Genomic DNA, 13108 nt, shown 5'->3' with positions numbered 1-13108 from the left:
TATTGATGTTGTTTTTGTTACATTAGAGACCTACAGTTGAGTGTAGACTAAAGGTTACACCCAAGTGCACTCCGAGTGCACTCCATTTGGACTTGGAGTGCACTCCGTTTGGACTCCAGGTAAACTTGGAGTGCACTCCAAGTGGACTCCGAGTCTACCTGGAGTCCTCTAAGACACCATGCCTACCCCAGTTCTATAATCAGACTATATCATATATATATTAATACTTTGATGCTTTTAATATAATTTACATATAAATAAATATTTTTTTACAAATTTCTTTTGTTCTGTTAATATTACTATTAACATTTGTTTAGTCTACTAGGAATATTTCTTTTATTGTTAATTAATACATGGTAATAATGCCTACATGTTAAATTTATATTTATTAAGATCCATAAAAGACAGTTATACAATTTATGCTATAATCAGGTTTCTATGAAAGTCAATTGCTTATTATTTCATATTTCATTAAGATGTAAATAAATTGTATGTCATTTTATTAAAGAATTGAAAATTATTTCAATTAGAATATTTATTACTGTTCATATATCATGACTGTAAAGGAAGTTCAGATAATATATCTATATTATGTTATTGATTATTCAAAATATTGAAAGTTTACAGTATTTAATGAATTATATGTTTTTTATATAAGACATTCTCTACATAATAATATGTACTCAATTCAGGCAAGTAATTATAAAATAACCAATCATTTTAGTTTATATATTTAAATGTATCATTAGAAAAATATACATTTACAACTGTACATATTTACGAGCATTACCTAGTTAAATTAATATTATGACATAACGTACACACAAGTATGTAGTTCTGGACTACCCATGATAAATGACAGTATCTGTTTAATTGCTATTATTATTGGTCATGCATGACTGACTCTGGCCTGACACCCCTGATACTGTGCCAGGTGAGTTTTAGGAGCCAGCTACAGGTACTGTCCTGGGTTCACAGAAATACCTGTGTCAATACTGTCACAGTATGGCTTCAAAGGATGAAGATGTGCAAAGCAGGGTCACAGTGTTATAACCTCAGGCCAATTAACAGAACAGTAAGATTATCTCCTGACTTGAAGGAAAGGATTGTAGCTCTCCATTTGAGAGGCCTTAACCAGACCAAAATTACATGTATAAACGAAATACCAGTGTAATTAAGGTGGAAATGTCAAAATAAGTTGTAAAACCATTAACAAATTGGTTAAAAGGTTTATGAAGACAAACTCTATTGAAATGAAGTCATTCTTTACTGAAATTAGAAAGTAAAAATAAGGTGTTTCTAATTACATTGTAACCTGTCTAAACCGTAAGTCATTGAGACCAAACGTATTGGCTGGTTTATACAGGTGTCCGATATGTAGACGTACAATGTTGAATGATATAAGTTCAAAAATAATTAATGCAAATCAAATTAAGAAATCATGCAGTTCTTATCTTGTTATATTCAAAAATATAAAGACATTGCTTTAAAAAATTAATTGTAAAGAAAGAGATTAAAGTAAAAAAAATAAATAATTTCAGTGTAATTCAAAATGGTATAATGAATGTAAATTCACCATTTCCCAAAACCAACCTATAGCCTTATACCCGTAATAAGTACACGTTGTTCTCGTCCAGGAAATAAGATTATAGAGCCTGAGGTAAAATTTGCCTCAGGGCAGTTGGACACAGCAACCTATGTACCATTTACCTGTAAAACTGACCTGTTGGAACTGAGTGTAGGACAAAAGCCCCCCCGGACATTAGCCCCCCCGGACATTAGCCCCTAGGACAAAAGCCCCTCCGGACGAAAGCCCCCCCGGACATTAGCCCCCCCCGGACAAAAGCCCCTTCTTTATAAATTTAGCTGGTATACTTTATATAAATCTGTACTTTTGAAAAACAGAAACTATATATATATATATTGTTGTTTTTATCTCTGAAATTTGGAGAATAATTGTGTGGAAAATGAAGGTCCTTGGTTCAATGTCAGTGTAGCATTATATGTCTGTGGTTAAACATCATAATTTATTTTTTCAAACTTTATATTATTAAGTAAGCTAAAAATTTCAGGAGAGTTCTCCATGATGAACAAATTGTTACTGATTACATATAATTTTTGACTTCCTAATATACTGCAAATATTGATAATCAAAGAAATGTCTACAAAAGCAATAAACATTTGATCCCTATTTGCAGTGTCTCAAATTATAATATAATAAGTACATAATGTACCTAACCAAACATGTTGCTCTGTGTTGTAATAGTCTACGTTTAATTTTAGGAATACCATGTAATTAAAATCAAAGAAACAATGAAGCCATTAATGGTATATTTCTTTCCATGAGAATACAATATCAATGAAAAACCTACCAAACACCTGTGTAACAGCTTATTGTTTATGTAACAGTTCAAGTAGTTGTTTTTCGAACTGGTTGTTTACATTGCAGAAGCCACTGGTGACTGAAGTCACTTACATATATATGTAGCACTTAATATAACCACTGCTAAAACATATATTGTAATTTAAAAAAAAAATGAATAAATAAAAACATAAAAAATAAAAAAAATAAATATAATTTTTTTTTATGAAGGGGCTTTTGTCCACTTTTTTATTAGTGTGAAGGGGCTAATGTCCGGGGGGGGCTTTTGTCCTAGGGGCTAATGTCCGGGGGGGCTTTTGTCCGTACCTCGTTGGAACTACATCGTTTTCTATTCCCATTCAGTCAATATCATGATATGTGTCACTCATACATTGTATGTAACAGATAGAGGTCATGAATGTACAATGGTTGTTCAAGCCAATTATAAAATCATAAAGTTAAATGTTCAAACTTTAAAAAAAAATTGAATAAGGCCCGCTGTAGTTGGTGTATGGAATGTTTGATAAGTATTTACTTAACTCACACATGAAAATTATATTAATCTATGTTGATTTACATATTGACCTCTTATACTCTATACATACTTCCATTATAATATCAAAGACATAAAGTAATAGTACCAGTTTGAAATAAAAAAAAAATTCAAATATTTTTTTTGTATATTGACTTATAACTGTTTTAATAATACTGTAATAGGAATGGACAATCATATGATTTCAAAGGTGTCAGATATCAACCGTCACAAGGGTGTACCTATATTCTATATAACCTTGGTATAGGTCAGCCTGAGTTAAATTTCCTCTAGCCCTGACACCATACCAGACATGGTGTCAATGCCAGAGGAAACTCTGGCTAGGTAAAGGTAAGGTGTGATGACCAGTTTCCATCTAACAATTAAGGGGGTCTTTATCTGGTGTCTTCCCACTCAGCCAACATATCCTATTTTAACATTGGGGGTAGGAACAATAGAGAACAATAGGCACTAATTACAGGTAAGTTATAGCCTGTTTTGGAGAAGTACTTGATTCTCAGGTTACCAATTCAATTCAATTCAATTCAATTTATTTCTCTTTAACCATACATAACAGTACAGAGAAAACATATTTACACAATACAAAAGTTATATACAGTTGTTCAGCCAGTGTATAAAGTATGCACACGCAGACTGTATCAATTAGTTTATCAAAACATCTGATATTTAACCATATCGTTACGCATGATACCATTTTATATAATTTCAAATCAACAAAACGATCAAGTCAAGATGAACATGATGTGTAACATCATGCTATGGAGGACACATTGCTAAAGATAATACTAATGAATTTACAGAGTTTTTTCAATGTATTTACGTGGTTTGAGTTCATAAGATCTCTAAATTTTAATATGTTCGGCCTTGTATAATAATATTTATTTAGATATAATTTTCTATGCGCAGCTAATGACTGGCATTCTAGCAGATAATGGAATTCATCTCCTATTTGTTGACTATTACAAAAAATACATATTCTTTCGTGGCGTTCAATATTATTCCACCTTCCAGTTTCAATAATCAGTCTATGATTTGTAGTTCTGAACTTACAAAAAGTATTTCTTTCTTTATCTGTAAGAACGTCTAGATAGCATTCAAAACCAAATTTGTTTTTAAAAATTCTGTAACAACCAGACTTAGAAGAATTAAATACATCATTATCCCACTGCTGTATAAACTGATCATGGAGTGTTTGTTTTACATATGACTTTATCCAAGAAGTATCTAATTCCTGGATATACTGGATATTCCACACATAGCTAATACCACATTCATCTAATAATTGTTGTATATAACGTATATAGGGAACATTATTATTACGGTATTGGTTTAGACATAACAGTTTATAAGTTATTACATTTAGTTTGTTTTCTTTTGAATTAATCAATTGAGACCAATAGGTCAACATTCTCGTCTTAACTGAGATATTCAAAGGATAAGCTCCAAGTTCACCATAAACCATAGACGTTGGTGTACTTCGTTTGACCCCTAATAATAACTTACAAAACTTTAAGTGCGCTCTCTCAATGACTTGTAGATTTGTAAAACCCCAAATCTCACATCCGTATAACAATATAGGTTTTACAATTTTATCATACAGATCATATATACACTGAACAGATAGGTTATATAACCTTCCTTTCTTTAAAACATCATACATAGCAATTGTTGCTTTTTTAACATTGTAATTTTTAGCTTCATTAAAAGAACCTGTGCGTGAAAAAACAGTGCCCAGGTATGAAAAACTTTGGACAATTTCTATGTCTTCAGTATCAAATTTGAATTGTAATCTGTTATTTAGACGACCTTTACTGACTATCATACATTTTGTTTTCTCACTGTTAACTTTCAGTCTCCATATTTTACAATATTCACTAAAAACATTTAGCTGCATTTGCAGGTCTTCTGGGGTGTCAGAAAATAAGATTGTATCGTCAGCATACAACAAAATAAATAGTTTAATATACATATGTAAATCAACTTCAAGTTGGTTTGTCAGGCACTGTAAACCGGTAACATTATTTCTAGTCATAAACTCCTCAAGGTCATTCAAATATAAACTAAATAAAAAAGGAGACAAGTTTTCCCCTTGCCTCAATCCATTATTGCATGCGAAGAATGCAGAATTCTGACCATTAAATGATATGTTAGATTTAATACCTTGATACATATTGTAAATAATTGTATACATTTTGCCATTTATATGATTTAACAACATTTTGTTCCACAGACCATTTCTCCAAACTTTGTCAAAGGCCTTTTCAAAATCAATGAAAATACAGTACAGCTTCTTTTTCATCATATTAGTAAGACTAATTAGGGAATACAGCACAAAAATATTGTCTATAGTTGAATACTTCTTGCGAAATCCAGCTTGGTTTTCACATATTAGATTAACTTCGTCGGAATACTTTAATAGTCTTGCATTTAAAATACTTGTGAATAGTTTGCCGATGCAACTTACAATAGTAATCGGCCTATAATTTTTAGGGTCTGAGGGAGAACCCTTATTTTTATAAATAGGTACAATAGAGCCTCGAAGCCAGCTTTCTGGGATTTTCCCTGTGCTAAAAATAACATCAAATAATATAACATAGAGATCAATCATTTTAGAGGGCGAATATTTAATATATTCATTAATGATGAGATCATCCGAGCAAGCCTTATTGTTTTTCAGTAGCTTAATAGCATGTTCCACCTCCTCTCTGGTTATATTACTATTTAATACATTATTTACAGGACCCATATCAATATCATTATTATCAAACATGTTATCATCTACTCCAACATTTAAGGTTTTAAAGAAATTAAAAAGCGTGTCAATCGATATGTTACCTTTTTTGTTTTTATGTGTACTATTAGAACTTTTAAGTAGTTTCCAGTAATCCCGTGCATTACTACTTTTCATATCTTTCAACTTACGACGGAGGTCTCTTCTGAATTTATTAATACTTTTATCCATTGTATGTTTGTAAGATTTTTCTGATTCTTTATATTTATTGAAGAAATAATCATTTTTGTGACGTCTGTACATACCTTTATGGCGTCGGAATAACTTCCTGGCCGCCTTACATTCACCGTCAAACCAGGGTTTAGAATTTGATTTTGGCTTTTTACATATATTAGTATGGTTATATTTGTATATACCAAAAGTTGACTTAGCAGCACTTACAAGCACATCACTACAGTCTGCCATAAGTGTATTGACATCTAGGTCGTTCGTATTACTGCATTGGTTAATTGTATCAATAATATTCTGAATTTTGTCATCGTTTATATTCTCAATAAAATGTTGGATTTTCTCAGTCTCCCAGTTTTTAATACGTTCAGTATAATCTGTTGTATCATGTGTATTAATGTTATCATTGGTAACTGTATTGGCCATACCACCTATAGTAAGAGTTAGGGGACAATGTGCATCTGACATAAGAGGGCTAAAATCTAAAACATCAAAGTCACGTATGCGTTTTAGGAGCTCAGAGGAACATATGACATAATCGACAACGCTAGAACTTTTACAGGTGTACTTACCTATATCTCTATCACGACCAACTCTACCATTACAGATAAAAATGTCATTATATTTACAAAAATCCAATAGTCGATTCCCAAAATTATTTTTGTGTAAGTCCTGACTTTTTCTGTTCTTAGCAAAACCAGAATTTTCAAATACATTCATGTATGTAACTTCATTTAGGATTTCAGCTGTTAATTGATCTCTATCGTCTATTTCATTGTAATCAATAAAATCTACAGAGCTCGCAGTTCTTGCATTAAAATCTCCTAACAAACACACATTTTTGTAATTAGCTGATAACCTCAAGTATTCAGTTTCAATTTCCAAATATGGATCACCAATACAGTATGTAGAATTCTCGGGTGGGACATAAACCATTCCAAATAAAAAATCATCATCACTTTGTAACTTCGCGCCATCTAACCTAAACCAGCTTACGTATTGACTATCACTTTGTACTTCATAGACATAATCTTCCAAGTCATATTTATATGCTATAACTATACCACCCGACTTCACTTTTTTAAACTTTGTCCTATTTTTCATTACAGTTTTAAAACATGGCAAATCAATGACATCTAAATCATCAGTTTTGGATTCACAGAGACATAAAATATGTGTTACCGGTATTACCTGTGCTACATGCTGTTATCAGTTTGTAGATAATGTATACGAAATGTATATGTATCACAAATACTTTTATTATATTAAAAAATTAAAATAAAATAACTCAAATTTTCATAAATTACTGAAAATAATTCATTTTTCTATATCTTTCATTGTTGAAGATTTCACACTTTATCATAATTATTATGTTTTATAAATAAAACAGAAAATACGTTTGTTCAATTTTAACCTTTACATTGAAAGGTCACATTATCAATACGTTTAAGTCAACGTTACCTGTTTCATTGTAATATATAACAGGTATATATAATGTACTTAAGAGAAAACGATTAAAAACAAAACACTTTAAATCACATTTTAATAGTTCAAGTAAAACAAATCATGTATAACAGTGAAACTGATTGAATAATAAAGCACAAATCAGTATAATCCTAGAAAGCACGGATAAAGTTCACAATATCACCAAAGTCAATTAATCATATCGGCGGTTCTCATATATGCAGTCTTCACCTACGAAATTATTCACGTAATAAATAGTTCAATCTTATTATTACAAAGAAATACTAGTCTATATAATTGTCACTTCCTTTAACACGAGTATATGGTAATCATAACCCTTGCAAGTTCAAGTTGCTTTATGAAATTGAATGTTAAATTACGCTTGTATATAATGTTTAGAATACACAAGTTCCATTTCTCAAAGTATATCATAAACACTTAGGTCCCTTTATGAAATTGAATGTTAATGTTCAGGAAACAGTAAGTGTTCAGAGAAAAATAACTAATGGATCTGGTAAAATGATTGGACCAAGGTGTATACTGTTTATTGTAATTTTGAGGGAATAACAATTGGTTGTTTTTGTGTTGGTTACATACACATACTCTTGTAAACAGTTTTGACTACATATCATTAAGTTTATGCCGTTAACTCTTTATGTGATTTTAACAAAATGCACCTTTATTTTTGTTGAAACAATAATTCCATTTGTAAGAATTAGTTGCTTATTATAAGATAGTAATCATATAAAACAAGACTAATATCATATTGGTCACAGTTGACACATTCTAAAGATAGTAAATATAATATAACTTTATACAAACTCCTTTGTTACTGTCATCATATTGAAAATAGGCCTGTTACATATGTCAGTTTTGTTAAATCTATACTTAACGAATGTGGAATGAGCTATTTATGGAATAACCAGTTTACATCCGAATGTAATCCTGTATGGATTAGACATGTTATTAAGCTAAGACTAAATGACCAGTACTTACAGAACTGGGAGAGTGATGTTAATAACTCATCAAAATCTATATGTTATAGAATTTTTAAAAATAATTTTAATTTTGAAGATTATTTAGATATTTTAGATGATAAAGACAGGATCACTCTTAGTAAATTTCGAACAACTAATCATAAATTTATTGTTAAAACAGGCAGATGGCACCAGATTGAATATATTGATAGAAAATGTCCACATTGCATTAGTCAACAGATTGGTGATGAATTTCATTACTTACTTGAATGTACAAATTTAGCTACAGAAAGAAATTTGTATATAGACAAGTATTTTTGGTTACGACCGAATGTAATTAAATTTAATGAACTTATGAATGCTACTAATATAAAAACACTTAAAAAATTGTGTACATTTATAAGAATAATCACTAATATTATTTGTCCTCCTTAAAACAAGTTATGTATATTATGAATGTGCTGTATATCTACAAACGAACACTACACGAATAATGATTGTATATAATATTGTAAATATGTTTTCTCTATGCATTATGTTATGAAAAGAGAAATAAACCAATTTGAATTTGAATTTGAATATCTAATTGAAAGGGGAAAAAGAACAAGGGAAAAAATGATTGAAAGTACACTGTATATCATTGTTACCTGTATATGGTGCATTTTTAATTATGAAAGATTTTTCCGTTATTTCATTTTTGAAGTGTTGTGTACTATCATTATTAATATAAGTAATAAATTATCAGTATATGTATTCTGTTATTAATACGTACACATGAATGTATATTTTTAAAGGTATTCTTAAACATTTTCATCACTTTTATTGTTAGTCACCTTTGAGTCCCATGTATACGTATACTGAAACAGACTATACCTACATTTTCCACAGGTAAACTCAGGTAATGTTTATATAGCAAAAACAACATGTTGGCTGAGTGGGAATGAACCCTTTATCTAGTTAGATGACCGTGTGTACACCTGTCCAGATCTTCACACCTTATGAGGTAAACTTGGAGGAAGGGGTCATTATTGGGGTCAGTGTAAGTCTGTCTTTTCTCCACATCCATGTACTCACGCTTGATATACAGGTAAATATTGACCTGGAAGTTGGGGGGGAGGGGGGAGGAGGAGGAGGATATATCCGATATAACTGTTAAAAGAACTCCATGTATGACCGGGATTTAATGAGGCAGGCATAACAAAAATAAAGTTGGTTTACCAAATAGAAATGTAAGTCTGATGTTAAACTGTAAATCAAAATTAGACATTAGATCCGGAATATGCTATCAAGGTGTAAAAAAAACAACTTTCTTTTTTATTGTATGTTAAGATAAATATAAACTGTTGGAAGATAAGTATTTGAAATACATTAAAAACAGTACTTAGTACTTCGAGTACAAGTAATGTCCAGTACACAATCAAACTCTACATTTTCAGAGAACTGCACACACAACTTGCTACATTTTTGTTTATAGCCAATTTTCTACTAATTGACGTGGCTTGTTAAAACTCTTCAAATCAAAGGAATGCTATCATACATTTTCAACAAAGTGCAAGATCTATTTATTTTACATAGGGTTAAGTAATAGAAAAAAATCAATTATATTAGATGCTGTTAGTTAACCAATGAAAAATGAACCAACAAAATAATAAGATGATATAGTCAAAATGTATAAGAGTATACACCTATCTATAAACATTATGTATATATGTACTTGGTTACAGGTACATGTGATACATGTGGACCCAGGTAGGATTGGGGCCTGATAGGACTCCAGGTAAACTTGGAGTGCACTCCGAGTGCACTCCAAGTTTACCTGGAGTCCAAACGGAGTGCACTCCGAGTCCAAACGGAGTGGACTCGGAGTGCACTTTGTGTAACCTTTAGTCTACACTCAACTGTAGTTCTGTACTCACCTGTAATTTGTGTACCTGTTTACAGGTAAAGTTTTGATGTTGTTTTTGTTACATTAGAGACCTGGTCCCGTACTCACCTGTAATTTGTGTACCTGTTTACAGGTAAGGTTTTGATGTTGTTTTTGTTACATTAGAGACCTAGTGCTGTACAAACATATAATATGTGTACCTGTTTATAGGTAAAGTTTTGATGTTGTTTTTGTTACATTAGAGACCTACATGTAGTTCTGTACTCACCTGTAATTTGTGTACCTGTTTACAGGTAAAGTTTTGATGTTGTTTTTGTTACATTAGAGACCTGGTCCCGTACTCACCTGTAATTTGTGTACCTGTTTACAGGTAAGGTTTTGATGTTGTTTTTGTTACATTAGAGACCTGGTCCCGTACTCACCTGTAATTTGTGTACCTGTTTACAGGTAAAGTTTTGATGTTGTTTTTGTTACATTAGAGACCTGGTCCCGTACTCACCTGTAATTTGTGTACCTGTTTACAGGTAAAGTTTTGATGTTGTTTTTGTCACATTAGACACCTAGTTCTGTACATATCTTTAATATATGTACAATTCAATTCAATTTGTTTCCAAATGCTACATAGCATATATGATTCCAAGATACATATATATCATATAACATTTCATGAATACAAAATGGCGGAGGTCTATATTGTAATAAAAACAACATCAAAACTTTAAAAAACCTAAAGGCATTTTTCGTTTGTGTGAATTTAAGACGTTAGATGAAATTGGAGAAATACAAATAATGTTCACATATGTCCCGAGCGTCTCGATGGTAGATCATCAGCAGTACTTACCCCTGTCTGTTACTTGCCCTGATAAGATTTCCAGTGATATTCACATACAATGTAGTATTGTCTTAATCACGTGAGATAACAGTAAGATTTAATCCGTATGCTATATCATTCTCTATCCTAATTACATACAGTTTACTCGTGCGTTTGAATACATATATTCTATATTAATTATGTAGCATAGTGTATATATCTGAATATCAAATTTACCCATGTAGGTATGATGTGCGACTGCATGCATTAACAGTTCATTGGTGGTTCGTCTGGGCATGCGCATCTTACATGTACATCTGTAGCTCACGTGTTACTTTTTTTTTATATATATATATGATCACACATCTTTACTTCAATGAAATTGACATTCACCATCAATTATAATTCACTATAAACCAGTAACAATACCCACATCAAAGACGTTTTAATTAAAGGGGCATTCCTTCGTTCGGACATCAGAAACATGCACACTTTCATCTGATGAACTCTATACCACCGGGTTCAATCGTACTGACCGGGCGCCGGTGCTTACACCTGAGCGTCGATGAATTTTACACCCGAGCAATGATAATTTCTATAGAAAATGAAAGCCTCTAGTTGAGCGTTCGCCGCTGTGAGGAAGGCTTTGGGTTCTGTCCCCTGGCCGAGACATACCAAATGGTAGTTACTGCTCCTGCTTAGCGCTCAGTATACAAGGAGTGGGACGACGGGTTCGCGCGTTGTCAGTATAATGTGACCGGGTGGGGTATCCTGCTGGGTGTCTTCGGCAGTATGCTGCAGTGAGGTACACTATAAATCGGCAAAAGTTCCGGCCTATCACAAGGAGACTTAACACGAGTATACCGTAGCCTCCCAAAACACACATACGCACTCACCACACGCATGCATGTCGCATGTCAATAATTATCATACATATTAAGCCACAGTATTGCTCGGTTTTTTTCCTTATTCTAAAACAGAGATGATGTATGCAGAAAGCATATTTAATCTCCCGAAGAGGAAACACAATCGGCCCCACATTGTATATTCCTTGTTCTCCGTCGTTATCACAAGTGTAATGCTGAGAAACATCTTAAAGCCTTATCGAATATGCGCATAATGCACACCATTACGATCTTTTTTTTGAATGAATATGATAATCCACATGTGCACATGATCAAACAAACGTAGGTGGGGTTTTTCTGTGTTTAATTCCGTTTCCTCGACCCTTTAAAGAGGTCTGTCCGTGAATGAATTGTAACGAATTGCATAAATGCAAAAAATACATAACAAAAATCATCAAAAGGCCAACTCTGGTAATCTTTACATCACTACCATGTCAGCAAATTGCGGCGCCCGGGTGTAAAGCTCAAGGGCGTCTCCGTTGCTACAGGTGTAAAATACGGAAATGTTTAATTTTCCTATTTAACTATTACCAATCAATCTAATAAGATTTGATAATGTCAAAACAATTAATTCCGATAAACTGTGAGATTTACAGTCATTTCGATCTCAGATTTTGCTATATACAATGTATGTTGCATAATTCGTTGATTGCGGCATAATTTGGTCATACCCGCCTACACTGTGGGCGAATTAGCAAAAAAATGAGAGGTGTTTTTCCTATCCGTTATCCTTGTAAGTTAGAGCCAATTTATCAAAGTGTTCCGTGGTCGGGTTATTTTCCTTGAAGGACAGCATTATCACATCAAAAAAGGAGAAAAAATACCTCAACCGTTCTTCCGATCCGTCTTCGGCGTTCATTTTCTATAGAAATTGTCGTTGCCCGGGTGTAAAATTCATCGACGCCCAGGTGTAAGCACCGGCGCCCGGTTAGTACGATTGAACCTGGTGTATATCAGAACGACGAGCGTACGAGTGTTTGTGAAGTAATGAAATTAACTCTGAAATATACAGGGAAAACGCGTATCTTATACAAATACCGTATGTCTTTGCAGTAATTAGAGATACTTCGGGTCGAATGAATAATTTTAAGGACTTAATATTCGATGAACTTTGGTTTATTTTGAGAGTAAAACTGTCGTATTAATGTAAAGATTATAACTTTTACTACTGGGGAAAAAACATATTTTCCAG

The sequence above is a fragment of the Pecten maximus genome, chromosome 18 (genome assembly GCF_902652985.1).
Source record: "Pecten maximus chromosome 18, xPecMax1.1, whole genome shotgun sequence".
Classification (NCBI taxonomy): Eukaryota; Metazoa; Mollusca; class Bivalvia; order Pectinida; family Pectinidae; genus Pecten; species Pecten maximus.
The sequence above is the reverse complement of the archived record's forward strand: the minus strand, read 5'-3'. Positions refer to the sequence as shown.